Genomic DNA, 14,719 nt, shown 5'->3' with positions numbered 1-14,719 from the left:
GAAGACTGGTCTTGTTGCATTATGGTGAGTTTACTTATTGCATAAGACTATAAAATGGAAATAAAATATATACTCCAAGATTTCTATTGGCACCTTCTCTATAGATTAGACAAATAAGCATTTGTAAGTATCAATGTCTGATATTATTATTCTGTCTCAGTTGCAGCAAGAAGTGGCAGCATTATTACCTTAACCTTCTCTACAATACCTAGGAGAACTGTGAACCTTATACGTATTTGTCACCATGTGTCGAGCTTAGGTGTCTTGTCCCCATAATACCACGTTAGGCACATATATTTAACCTTTTTTAAGTGAATGTGGTGGACTGGCTACCTCAAAATGTAGTTAAGAGTAGGCATGTGCCAGAGCACAAGGAAAGACAGCTGTCACCTAAGTGCCAGTGTCTCCAAAGGAGCCAGGGAGTCAAGGGGGAATCCTAGGGCTAACAGGGACATCACCTGCTATCCCACCACCCCCAGGGAGGGAGCAGGGCAGGTGGGGGTTGCAGGAGTTAGGAAGGACAGCCCCAAGTCCAGGATGCTTCACAAATCTGTGAGGAGCAGTCAGGTCCAAGGTCAAGCCAGGAGGTCAGCCCACAGGAGAGAATCAGTGAGGTCTGGTAAGCCAGATACAGCTAGATCTGGCCAGGTCCAGCTAGAGGCCAGTACTCCTAAGAGCCGAAAGCCCAGGGCTAAACTTAAATGAAACCTCAGTGCCCCAGGGGGAGTGCTCCAGCATGTGGCTGAGGGTCCCAAGTGAGGCTGATGAGAGCCACTAAAGTCTGTTAATGCCCACAGTGTCATAACAATATGATACCAAGAAGGGATATTTGGGGGAAGATGGAGACCCTCTTAGTGGCCTTCTGCTTGACCTGCTCTGGTTTGTAAACATCCTTTGTACTTACTTTCCAAAACTGTATGCCGTAGTATTCTAGGTGTGCTCTAGCAAGTTCTATATAGAGCTGAGTAGTCACTTCTCTTGATCTGTGCTTGTGTTAGTGATGTCCAGGATGCTGCTGACCTTCATTGCTGTCAGGCCATGCAGCTGGCTCATGATAAGCTTGCTGTACACCAGGACCTCCATATCTTTTCCATCAAAGCTGCTCCCCAATTTGTTAGTTCCTGCACCCATAACAACCTAACCCAGATACAAGAATATTGCAGGAGAGGGTGTTTAAAGCCTTGCCAGACTTCCAATGAATTCAGTGAATGAAGCTGAAAACAACAAAGGGAAAAGGTAGTTGAAAAGTTTAGAGATTAAGACAAACGAATGTTGATCAAGGGAGTTGGATTCTGTCCCTGCCTTTGTTGTGCAGACCTTATGCAGTGTTAGTGCATTAACAGCAGTTTTGAGCATCATGAACCTGATATTTACTTCTCTTAGTGTACTTGCTGTGGCAAGTTTAATGAGTCTATTTTAAGATAGGTCTTGGTATGCAATTAAACAAAATGTTACTAAGTTCTTTTCCCTGCAATTCTGTTTTTCATGAAGTACACAAATCATTTGTCCAACTTCTAATATAATCAATAATCTCTCTCTTTTTTTTTCCACTCTTCAGCTTTTTCAAAGAATAGCACTATCTAAAAATGTTTCTCAGACTCATCTTGAAATGCTATATGAATATTTAATAGCCCAGTTTCAAATTTCCATGCAGCCAGCTGTCACCAGATGGCACTACAGAGAATCTGGTATAACTTCGGTGCAAGCTGCAGAGTCATATCCATCCCTAAATCTAAATTCGCTTGATAGCTGGTAGATGTAGCTGTCATCAGATCCAGGAATAAATCCCTAGTTGCTTCTATCTTGAGTTTCATTGTCTACTTGGCACAAATTGGCTTCCATACATAATGGATGTTGAGTCTCGCCAACAAGCTCGCTGAAAAGTTCATTGTCTGTTGTGAAAGTCTTTAACATTACTCCAGAAGACCTTCAAAGCTTTGTGGTATATACATCTGTTGTTTTGTTGTTGTTGTTGTTGTTTCACTTCTCTTAGTCTGTCCCTGGAGGAAACTGGCAGACTGCTATAGCTGAAAATTATTATCTGATGAGCTGAATTAAAAATAATCAGACTCATAAGTGCTTTTCCTAACTATGATTTAACAAATTGAAAGTGACTATAGATTTAATGGGCAATAAGATCATAAAACTGTAAAATGGTCACTAACTTGAACATCTATCAAAGTCCAACTGCTCACGTACTAAATTGCTTCTTTTCATTTAATTGGTAGCCATTCTTTCAATTCTCACATAATACCACCTGCACTTTTATGGAGATTAAATTTAGCTTAGGTGAAATTTAGCTTAGAATCCACCTCTTATTTTAGCAGCATAAATGCCCCACATTCCAGCTGTGCATTAAATTTTTTAACTTTCTTCTCAAGCTCCCAGGTAATAGCTATGAATTCTGGCATAAATCTATGATTAAGACTGCATAAATCAAGCAGTGCTTTCCAAAATGCTTTTAAGATTGGAATGCCTAGTAACAAAGTATCCAAAATTTATGTAGAAGTGATCATCCCCCAGAAACAAAAATGCTATAAAAACTGTGCACTCGGTCATCAATTCCTGACTCACAGTAATAGTAATGCAGTCCAGATCTGTTGGTGAAGTCATTTGTGATAACCCACAAAGGTTATTTTCTTAGACACTAAATCCTAAGGCTACCAAACTCTTAGGATATGCTTATACTAGCATATTGCCCTCCATATTTCTGTCCCATGGTTAATATTGCCTAAAATTATTTTGGGGTATGATTTGGGAGTTAGAAAGTTTGGGGGCCTTTGCCTCCTCCAGCAGATGGTTTGCTTGCATCCCCTGTTTAGGAGAGCTGCCTAGAGACTTTGTGAGAATGGCGGCAGTCATTTTGTGCTGGTTGGCCTCAATCTTCAGGATCATGTGCAATTTCCCTAGCACATTTAATTTACTGGTATGCATGAGGCCTCTTAGCTTACAATGAAGGCTACTTAGTATCAGCTGCAGTAGCTGCCCATGGTGTTTCAGGGTACATTCACATCTCTAGGAGAGGAAAATGGGGAGAGGATTTCTCCTTTGCACAATTCTTCTAAAAAGGACACTGATTTGTACATGCTGAAGTGACCTAAAACTTCACCCTTGCCAGAATGATCTCTGAAGACTGAAGAAGTATCTCTGAAGACTGAAGAAGTATCCCAGCTACTGATTCCCTAAGTATGTCTCAGGCTGTGGGTTCAGTAAGATTTACCTGTATTCCTTTCTGTCATTATTTGCTGACTCTGCAGCCATTGGAGAACATCAACATATCAGCATCACTGAGACAGCAGAAATCATACAACATAACCCAGTATTAAATATTACATAAAACATTAGTCATGCACAAATTGCATGATGCTCAGGATCTCTGATGTGTTACAGGCTCCCTACAGAGGGCACACAATGTTAGTAGAGATGACAGGGATGATCACAAGTTGTTTTGCTTGGACATACCTGAGTCAGCAGTGTTTACAGTCTACCCCCCATCTGGTAACAAGGTTCAGAATCACAGAATCACAGAATCACAGAACGGCTTGGGTTGGAAAGGACCTTAAAGATCATCTACTTCCAACCCCCCTGCTGTAGGCAGGGATGCCACCCACTAGATGAGGTTGCCCAGGGCCTTGTCCAACCTGACCTTGAATACCGCCAGGGATGGAGCGTCCACAACCTCTCTGGGCAACCTGTTACAGTGCTTCACCAACTGAGCAGAGAATTTCCTCCTAAACCCTAATCTAAATCTCCCCTCTTTTAGTTTAAGACCATTTCCCCTTGTCGTGTTATTATCTGATTGAGCAAAAAGTCACTCTACATCTTTTTTATAAGCCTCCTTTAAGTACTGAAAAGTTGCAATGAGGTCACCCTGGAGCCTTCTCTTCTCCAGGCTGAACAACTCCAGCTCTCTCAGCCTTTCTTCATAGAAGAGGTCCTACAGCCCTCTGATCATCTTCGTGGCCCTCTGGACTTCTGAGTCACAGTCCCCTAAGACCACTCAAGCAGCCAGTGGCTGAAGTATGTAAACACTCCTGTCAAGTCCCTTTTCCCACAGCACATACTTGGACTGTTAAGAAAGGTGCCAGAGCACTGGAAGTATCTGGTGAGAGGAAAACTTAAGGTTTCTTTATGCTACCAGGTTAGCTGAGGCCATCTTAACACAGAGTAGGATCTGTGTCTACAAGTTTTTCTTGTGTTACACCTGAAGGAATGAGGTCTATAGTTATGAACTGCTAGGGCAACACTTGCAGAAGGCTTCTTTTAAGCAAAATAAATGGTTGAGAGACATGCAGCAGCATTGTTTCAACAAAAGAAGTGAAGAATTTATATGGATTTGTTTTGAATTTGTAAAGACAATCTGGTTTAAACATATATTCCAAATAGGAAAATGGTTACTATGGTATGTAGTACTGGATCTTTTGTTGAATTTTCAGGGATCCTTTAATGACACTGAGCTGTCAGAAGAAAGCATTGCTCTCCATTTTGAAAATTGTACCCTGGAACTGTATCCTCCTTTGAACTTTGCACCACAGCACATGACCAGAAACATATCAGAGATGAAATGATCCTCTCAAAATCTCCGATACCATTTCATTTCCCACTCATTTTATTCGTCCTGAAAATAAGAATCTTTCTTGTTTCTCACATAGCCAATGTCAGCAAGGAATAAAACATTCTGGTACAAATTCTGGTACAAAAGGAAAAAATTTGAAGTAGAATTGGAAAGGTAAGGAAGATCAGATAAGGAAGAGAATTACTAAAAGTCATTGATAAAGAAATATTTTTCAGTTGTAATTTGTTTACTGTTTTCCATGCAGGGCATGGCATAGCATTACCAGAGTTGTGTCTGTTGTCTTTTCCTTGTATAACTTTTCCAGCTACTGATATATCATGGAAGCATCATTCTATGAAATCTTTTTTTCTGCCTCATTTTCTGCTTTATTGGATTTTTTTTCCTACTTTTTGCTTCACTTCTTCCAAGCTTGATATTTATACTAAATTCCCACTGATTTTCATGAGCTCTGATGAAATTGTTGGTTCACTGTCTTACTGTAACTAACAGTATTTTATGGCTGGTAGAGGGTTTTTAGATTTCCTGTCACTCCCAGATTATTCTTTTTTTCTTTTAAAGAAAAGTTCTTTTCAGCCATTGTTATCAGAATATGTGTTGTTTTTCTGGACGTGTCTTTGAAAAAATTGTACTTCTCTGATTGACAGATACAGGAAAGTATACCTAATGTTATACTTCAGAAATCAAATTATAAATGTTTTCCTTGGACACCACCTGTCACCTGTTAGCTGACAGATTTAGATAACAGCTATTGTTGATCTTTGGGAAAGGATATACTCTACTGAAGTAAATATATAATCTGTGTGCTTTTCTACAGAATCATCACACCAATTAGGTGAAGTACGTTATGACAGTTTTTGTAAGGATTAGAAATATCAGTAAGAAATTTTGGCATGAAACACGTTCTGCTTCACTAGCAGTACAATGCTAACAGTCTTGTAATCTGGTGTAAAGGAACCTCACATACAGGAATTCTGATCAATCTTCCACTTGTCTTAAAATAGCTTATTTTAAAACAGAGTACAGTAGCTTTAAATTTCACAAAATGAAATTTCAATTTGCAATGCATTTGAATGAACTTACAAGACATAAGCCCTTTCAACAGTCTGGGTGCTATTGGATTATTTGAATCTAATATATTTTAGATCAGTGTCCAGTTGATGCTAGAAAATCTGGACTTCATTTGTTTGTTCTTTTAGCTTTTAGTAAGTTTATTGCTTTGTGAAGGAAAAATTAAACCCAAATTCAATCCTTGAATTCAAATTCATGAAGACTCTTAGTCTTCATAGAGATCCCCTTTCAGGCATGCCTAAGGTACCCAAAGTTGTCCATGGTCACGGAATCTTTAAAAAGAAGGACAAATAGATGTAGAAAGATATCACTGAAAAATCCTGATACTCCTGGTCTCACTGAAGCAATGTCATTGCAAAGCATTATGCAACTTTATGCAACACTAACACTCAAATATTCTGCTGAAACGTTGGAAAGAAAGAGGATGTGATTGGCATCATTTTCTTTATCATAATGACTTCTTGTAAGAATTATCTGATCTGTGGCTTAACTGTTCATAAAAATGAAATTGTGCATTAGCTGACTTTAAACTGAATTATTTTATCTATCACTTGTGCATAAAATCTCAGGACAATTTAAGTATAAGTATTTTTTTTAAGTTTGTTTTCCCATTTTTATGAATAAGCAAAGAAAGATTTGATACAGATAAACTGCTTTATGTGTTAGCTTTTAATGTACTTCAAATAAATTAATATATCTATTTGTACCATCTCAGCCCAGAATTTTCTGGTTTCAAAGACCAAGTGCTGTGAGGTGGGAGATTATATGCTCTAGTTAACAGGTACAATAAAAGACTGGATCTTCATTTTATGTACAAAACGTAGACTGAACCTTAATAATGGAGTTTTGTGCTGCATCTTAATGGTAATTTATACAACTTTGTTTAAAATATAGTAAAATTTATCTTACTGCAATGTAGAGTAGAGACTGCAGGTCACTGCTAACAGGATCCCTCTAGCTCTTTTGTTCTTCTTCAGATAACATTTAGAAATAGACCTGCGAGGAAGGAGTGAAAGAACTTATATTTGTATGCCATTTATTTTTAAACATTTTTTGAATGATTGCTCAATCTTACTGATAGACAAGAGGACAGAGTTACATTGATTAGCTTTTATTCACCATTAGGCCTGGAAAAAGAAGGGTGCTGGCACTCTGACCTTCCCCACTCTGTTAAAATCGACCTGCACTCCAGGTGAGAGTACTCTCCAGTCCTGTGCATGTTTGGTGCTCATTCCCAAAGCAGCTGGGTAGCTTTGTCAGTTGAGCTGAGTGATGTTGACTTAAATTAAGACTGCAGAACCTGGTCTTTTTTCTTTCATGGTGGTTATTTAGGAAAACAAAGAGTTCACCAGGCTTTTGAGTTTAGGGTACTTCTCTTTTTTTAAAAATCTATTTATTTATTTATTTATTTATAATTTTTAAATATCAAGGCTGCTTGTAAAAGTTTGACTTTTGATTAAACATGCAACAAAACCAGTTAATAATGGATCCATGCATGGTCGTTTACTTGTTTCCATGACACAAATATTTGACTTGTCCAGATTATAAGGAAGCCAGGGTTACAGCAAAATATAATCTCTTGATATTTATTCATGCATTAAGAAGGATGTGAAGGCAAGTTTGTATCATTGCACTTTAGATGAGAAATTTTATTTTTAATATTCCGTTCCTTTGTCTTGAAACTTGTTCTACATCTCACTATCAGTGCATTTTTATATGCAAATGGGCATAGTCACCCTTTTTTGAAAAGCAAGTAATTTCCACCAGCAGAAGAGTGAAATCTAGGTGCAAAAGGTGTATCGATTGTGTATCATTTTAGATGCCTACTCATTGTTTCCCAGATATCAGATATACAGAACAATTACAGTAAGTACAGTAGCTATTACTAGTGAAGCTTGTGGCCTAAAACCCACAACAATTAGCATTACACTGAGGATTAGGGTTTCTGCTGAGGTCTCTTGAACCTCCTACTCCCCTTTGCTCAAGATGAAAAATCAGATCTGAATAGTTGCCACAGAATGTTAAAAAGGATTAAACCTTTGGTTACAATTTACTGATCAAGAAAGATCTCTGAAGTACTCAGGCACGCTGAAGCTCATCCTCTGTTATGACTTCTTGAAGTTTCTTAGCAAATGTCTGACAGTAGATGAAATTTCTGTCTACCCTTCTAAAGAATTTAAATTTATCAAAAGCAAAGGATTTGTAAAATTCTTTGGAAATCTAAACCTCATTGTCAGGGCTATGAAGACAAATCATGAGAACTTCCAGCTCTATTAAGGTAATTGGTGCCTTAAGTACTGAATGACATGCTGTGTACTGTCACATCGGGTCTTCTTAAACCCATCTGCTTGTACTTGTCGTGGATAATAATTTCAGACAATTCATTGTTTAGTTCTGCATAGACTCCTCCCTCGAGATTTACAGGTACAGATGATCTTACGTTAACTTAAAATACTGTCCTAAATTAGAAATACTTCTTGATATCTTTCAAAAACAGAACATTTCTTCAGTGAACTGAGAACTTATCTGTATTTCCATGAGTTATAACATCTGTTACAGTTTTGATATCTATGTTTTTTTCTTCCATTCTTCCATTACAGCCATATTACGTCTTCATGTGAGTCTTGTCAATATGGAAAAAAACATAGAAATGGAAGAGCACTAAGCCAAGGAGCCACCCAATGCCAGCTGCAGCAGAGTTCATTACACTTACTGAATAACTATTGATATTTCTGTGCACCAAATAGTTTTTATGTTGATCAATTATACTTCTTTTCCTCATTACCACATTTTGAATATATATACTTTTTTTTTTTACTTTTAACTTTTAAAACCATATCTAATTAGAAAGAAAGACTAAAAGACTCGGGTAGATAAATCAAAATATACCTGACCACTGTTAAGCTCAATGTACTTTATACCTTATCAACTCACCTTCATTGTAAAATGAAGTTATGTACAAAATTACAAGGCTATTATAAGGATAATTCTATCTAACAAACTAGAAATTTGCCTATGTTTTCTGTTCCATAGGTATAAGAAATTAGAGAAGATTAAGTTTGTTAAGTACTGCCTGGAAAATTGGTGTATATTTTTGTAAAAACAAAAACAAAAAACATACAAAAAAACCAACAACAAAAGCACACCAGCAGCTCTTCTCCCTTCTAAATAATTTTTGATAATAAGAAAAATGAAATACATTACTATAGAAACGTAGTCCCTTATGTCTACGAAGCAACATTAGGCCATGTTTTATTAGAAGCTTTTTGTGAAGCATAAGGATGTAAACTATGTTTGCTATAAAAACTTGGAAAATTTTCTGACTGACTTCTTAAGTGATGATGCAACAATCCAGATATAAGAAAATCAGAACAATTTCAACAGAATTTGAAAGGTGACTTTTTGAAGGCAAAGCCAATCGGTCAAGGTTAACTTTTTTCTAAGTTTTATACTGTAATAATAAATGCTGTAAACAGTATTTTATTTCTTTAACCAAGAGGCCTTACGCTGAAAACAAACAAACAAACAAAAAACAACAAAAAAACCCCACAAACATTAATGTAGTTAAGCATAACAATCTCAGGTAGGATTAATATTCTTCAAATAACTCAGCCATCAAATTTTAGATTTCATTCATAGAACATGAATTAGATTTGTACAATTATTTTTTCTTGAGATTATCCCAACAGCATTTAATTTCATAAAACATCATTAAAAAACATTTATAAAACATCAGTTGTCTCTGGTAGGAGACATATTGCAATGAAGATATTAGCATGATTTGAGAGAGGAAGGAAAATGAGTGAACCAAAATCTTTTGAATTAGGAGATCAGCTGTAACATTGGAGAAACCTACAGCCACTGTCATTATATCTCAGTGGAAAGAATTAAGATAGGTAGAACTCTGTTAAATTTTTCCATAATAAAAGTAAACAATATATTGACCAAAAAAATAAAAATAAAAATAAAAAATCTGTGTATTTATAGTCAAGTACCCAGATGTGGGAATTGCCAGAATTAGGCTGCCCACCTACTCTTATTTCCCTGTTTCCTGGTATGCATTATGAGCCTGGTTTTAATTAACTGATCACATACACTTTACTCCCCACCACCCCCCTCACCCCCCCAGCTCTTGTCTCCTGCTGTGCACAATATATAGATAATACTCAGTGAATGAGTAACGATTCACCATTTTGTTTCTTTGTTATTGTTCAATGTATGGTTCCATGCCACATTTTTAAGTTCTGCTCTGAAGACAGAATTTTTAATTTCCTCCTGGGCTTTTTGGTGGTGCTCATCACTATAGTGGCTGAGTGCTTTACGAATCTTAATGAATTTATCTTCACAGCACTTCTGCGGGCTGAAGAGGAATTATTATTCTAATTTGACGGAGAGAGAACTGAGACAGAATAAATTAGAAAATATCCACTATTTTTGATAGTCAATTTAAGATGCTTAGGAGTTGATTTTTCAGATACTTTAGTACTGTACAATACAGTATACATTCAGTGACCGCTGACTATGTTGCAGGTGTAAGTACCTAATGTTTTCAAATCACAACAAGGGCCTGGAGCTGCAGGAAAGAGGAGCACAGAGCTAGTGACCACTTGCAGAAAGTACAGTTTAAGTGGTTTGTCTAGCCTTATACAGATCTGTGACAGAGAGAGAGGAATAGTTATTCAGAACACCATTTGATTCCCCTGAATTTTCAGACTGTCCTTTCTTTTCATCTAGTTTCTACTGCATCCACTGCTGCACATCTTCCAGCTTCTGCAAATATATTGTAGGAATTATTCAGCATCCTACTCTGTACAGTTCTGATTTGTCCACTGATCAAGACTATCCATAAGGCACAGTATAAGTAAAGAATCCTGCGTAGAAAATAATAATAATCCAAATTATAACGCAAAGATACAAAAGGGATGTATTTCCTACACAAGTTTGTGTAGGAAACTCCAGTAATGCTTTAAACTGTGCTTTTGCAAGTGACATTAAAGAAAAAGAAGCAAACCAAAGCTGTGAACTGTGTGTCACCATACAGATATTGACCTGTCTCATGCCAAGTCTTTAGACAGCTCAGATCTGAGCTGGAGGAACAGTCTCTTTAAATTAACTGACAGTAAAGAGGATTGGTGAGGGATTTGCTGATAGCCCATTAATTGTAAGATTAGGAAATCTTAAGTTTTAATTTAATTTCTAAACAAGGTCCTGTGAGCTTCTGCCTCTTTTGCAAATCTGACTCTGGTGTTTTTCCTCTAGTCTATGAGAGATACAGTTTTGTTGGTTTATTTCCTTTTTGAGTTTTTAGTTCCAGTAGGTGTCCCATTCTGCCTGTTCACCAATCTCATCACGTCATTCACAGAATCACACAGAATCACAGAACTGAAGGGGTTGGAAGGGACCTCAAGAGATCATCGTATCCAACCCCCCTGCCAAAGCAGGTTCCCTAGAGCAGGTTGCCCAGGTAGGCGTCCAGACAGGCCTTGAATATCTCCAGAGAAGGAGACTCCACAACCTCCCTGGACAGCCTGTTCCAGTGCTCCGTCACCCTCACCGTGAAGTTCTTTCGCATGATGGTGTGGAACTTCCTGTGCTCCATTTTGTGGCCATTGCCCCTTGTCCTGTCCCCACAAACCACTGAAAAGAGGTTGGCCAAATCCCTCTGGCTCCCACACTTCAGGTATTTATAAACATTGATAAGATCCCCTCTCAGTCTTCTGAGAAGAACCACTCTCAGACTTCTCAAGGCTGAGAAATTCAATCCATTCTCTCTAGGGCCCCTAACCAAGTCTCAGGCTTCACAGAAAGAACTAATTAAAAAACTGGCTTACAATATACCCATTTGTGCCATGTTATTACAGTATTGCTTTTTAAATGATTTCTGTATGTCGAAAATCCATTTATTATACTCCTGTTAAATTTATTATAATTCAAAAAAAAAATTGTTTCTATGCTATTTTAGCTTAAACCTTCCTTCTTGTATTGATAAAGAATTTTCAGAAAGAAACATCCACAAGATCACTATCTGAAAAATATTGCATGTGGCTGTGCCACAATTTCTTCTATGGCCTGGATAAATCATATAAGTTCAATGTGACTATATTCCCCATGGACAAAATAAGGGTAGCAATATTTCCATTCTTTAATCCACAGTTTTCCTTGTCTATGTCTAATGTGGATATGGTTAATATTATGACTATGCTTAATTCCACTGTTTTCACAAGGTCAGGGGCTGAAGTTGTATGGCTTTTTGCCTCTTGGGAGCAGCTGTGTAATGGGATCCTAACCTTAGTTAGGACCTTTGAACTCTATTATAGTTCCAGTAAAAAACAGCAAAGTGACAGCAATAATTATATAGCACATAAAACATACATGGTGCTGTATGAAAGATTAACTATATCAAAATTGCCTTTATTTCCAACACAGAAAAATATGAAATGATTCAGCTCAAAACCTGTTTGATAACTAAGTCACGATGTAAGCAGATTTCAAAGTTTGGACCAGAAAATCATTTGAGGTCAGTTCCAGCCTGGGCTGTTCTACGATTTGATGATTTAAGAATCACAGAATCATAGAATATCCCAAGCTGGAAGGAACCCACAACGATCATCGAGTCCAACTCCTGACTCCACACAGGACCACACAAAAATCAGACCATGCATCTGAGACCGTTGTCCAAACACTTCTTGAATCTGGCAGGCTCAGTGCTGTGACCACTGCCCTGGGGAGCCTGTCCCAGTGCCTGACCACTCTCTGGGTGCAGAACCTTTCCCTAACACCCAGCCTGACCCTCCCCTGTCCCAGCTCCATGCCGTTCCCTCGGGTCCTGTCGCTGTCCCCAGAGAGCAGAGCTCAGCGCCTGCCCCTCCGCTCCCCTCATGAGGGGGCTGCAGGCTGCCATGAGGCCTCCCCTCAGTCTGCTCTGCTCTGGACTGAACAAACCAAGGGACCTCAGCCGCTCCTCATACATCTTGCCCTGTAGACCCTTTGCCGTATTGGTTCCCCTACTTTGGACACTCTCTAATAGTTTTATGTCCTTCTTACATTACAGTGCCCCAAACTGCACACAATGCTCAAGGTGAGGCTGCACCAGCACAGAGCAGAGTGGAACAATCCCTTCCCTCGACCAGCTGGCAGTGCTGTGCCTGATGCACCCCAGGGTACCCTTGGCCCTCCTGGCTGCCAGCGCACACTGTTGACCTATATTCAAGTTGCTGTCAACCAAAACCCCAAGATCCCTTTCTGTGGGGCTATTCTCCAGCCTCTTATCCTCCAGTCTGTATGTACAGCCAGGGTTGCCCCATGCCATCTGTAGAATCCAGCACACACTCTTGTTAAACTTGATATTGTTGGTGATTGCCCAGCCCTCTAATTTGTCAAGATCTCTCTGCAAGGCTTCTCCACATTTGAGGGAGTCAACAGTTCCTCCCAATTTAATGTCATCCAAAAACTTACCTAGTATGCATTTAAGTCCTGCATCCATATCATTTATAAAAAATAAGAATTTATTGCATTTATTTTAGAAGGAGAGTATTGCCATTATTTTAGAAGGAGAACATATCTGATATTTACTCTATGTCAGCAGCAGACATATGAAAAAAATATATATATAACAAAAACCATGGAAATTCAAAGTTTGTTCAAAGGAAGCAAACGGTTTAGGAGTAATGTGGAGAAGGAAAAGGAGGAAGGTACAGAGGAAAATTACTCTCCTGGAACAATGTAAAAATGTTTAGGCGGAAGTGTGGTGGGTTGACCTTGGCTGTCTGCCAGACGCCCACCCAGCCACTCTCTCACCCCGCCTCCCCAGCAGGACAGGGGGAGGAAACAAAATGACAAACCTTGTGGGTCAGGGTTAGGACAAGAAGATTGCTCACTGAGTACCATCACAGGCAAAACAGACTCAGCTTGGGGAAGATTAATATAATTTTTTTACTCTACAGTAACACAGCAGGACAGTAAAAAATAAAATTAAAAAAAAAAAATCTGAAAATACTTTCCCTGCCCTCCTTACTTCTTCCCAAACTCAGCTTCACTCCTGGCTCTTCTAATTCTCCCCACTCAAAGCAGCACAGGAGGACGGGTAGTGGGGCCTGTGCTCTGTCCATCACAGCTCCTCTCTGCTCCTCCGTCCTGGTTACACTGTTTCCCTGTTCCAGTGTGAGTTCCTGCCCACAGGTTGCAGTCCTTCACGTGGGTTTATGTGGCAAGGTTTTGGTAGCAAGGGGCGACAGCGGTGGCTTCTGTGAGAAGAATCTAGAAGCTGCCCCGTGTTAGGTAAGGGCCCTGCTGCTGACCAGAGCTGAGGCAGTAAGTGATGTTGTTTGTGAGAGCATATTTAAGAACAGGGGAAAAAACAAAACAAAACAAAATACCAAAAAAAACCCTGCTGTGCCACAGCAGCTGTGAGAGTAAGAGGAGTGAGAAGCAGCCCTGCAGCCCCCCAGGTGAGTGCAGCAGGAGGGCAGGAGGTGCTCCAGGGAGGCAGCAGCAGTTCCCCTGCGGCCTGTGCAGGGAGAGGCCCCTGATGGAGCAGGCTGTTCCCCTGCAGCCCATGGGTCCCACACGGAGCAGATCTCCACGCTGCAGCCCCCCCGTGGAGGAGCCCCCGGTGGAGCAGGTGGATGTGGCCTGGAGGAGGCTGCGGCCCATGGAGAGCCCCCGCAGGAGCAGGCCCCGGGCCGGAGCTGCAGCCCGTGGAGAGGAGCCCACGCAGGAGCAGGGGGTCTGGGGGGAGCTGCCGCCCACCCGTGGGGGACCCGTGCTGGAGCAGTTTGCTCCTGGGGGATGGATGGACCCCATGGTACGGAGCCGTGTGGGAGCAGTTCTTGAAGAGCTGCTGCCTGTGGGCAGCCCCCGCAGGCTCAGTTCAGGAAGGACAGCATCCTGTGGGAGGGACCCCATGTGGAGCAGGGGCAGAGAGTATCTGAGAAGGAGCGGCGGAGATGAAGTGCTATAAACTGACCACAGCCCCCATTTCCCTGTTCCCCTGTGCTGCTCGGGGGGAGAACGTGGAAGAGGTCAGATGGGGGGAAGGCTTTTTTTGTTTCTTTCCTTTGTTTCTCACTTCTCTAG

The sequence above is a fragment of the Anser cygnoides genome, chromosome Z (assembly GCF_040182565.1).
Source record: "Anser cygnoides isolate HZ-2024a breed goose chromosome Z, Taihu_goose_T2T_genome, whole genome shotgun sequence".
NCBI lineage: Eukaryota > Metazoa > Chordata > Aves > Anseriformes > Anatidae > Anser > Anser cygnoides.
Note: the sequence above shows the minus strand (reverse complement) of the source record.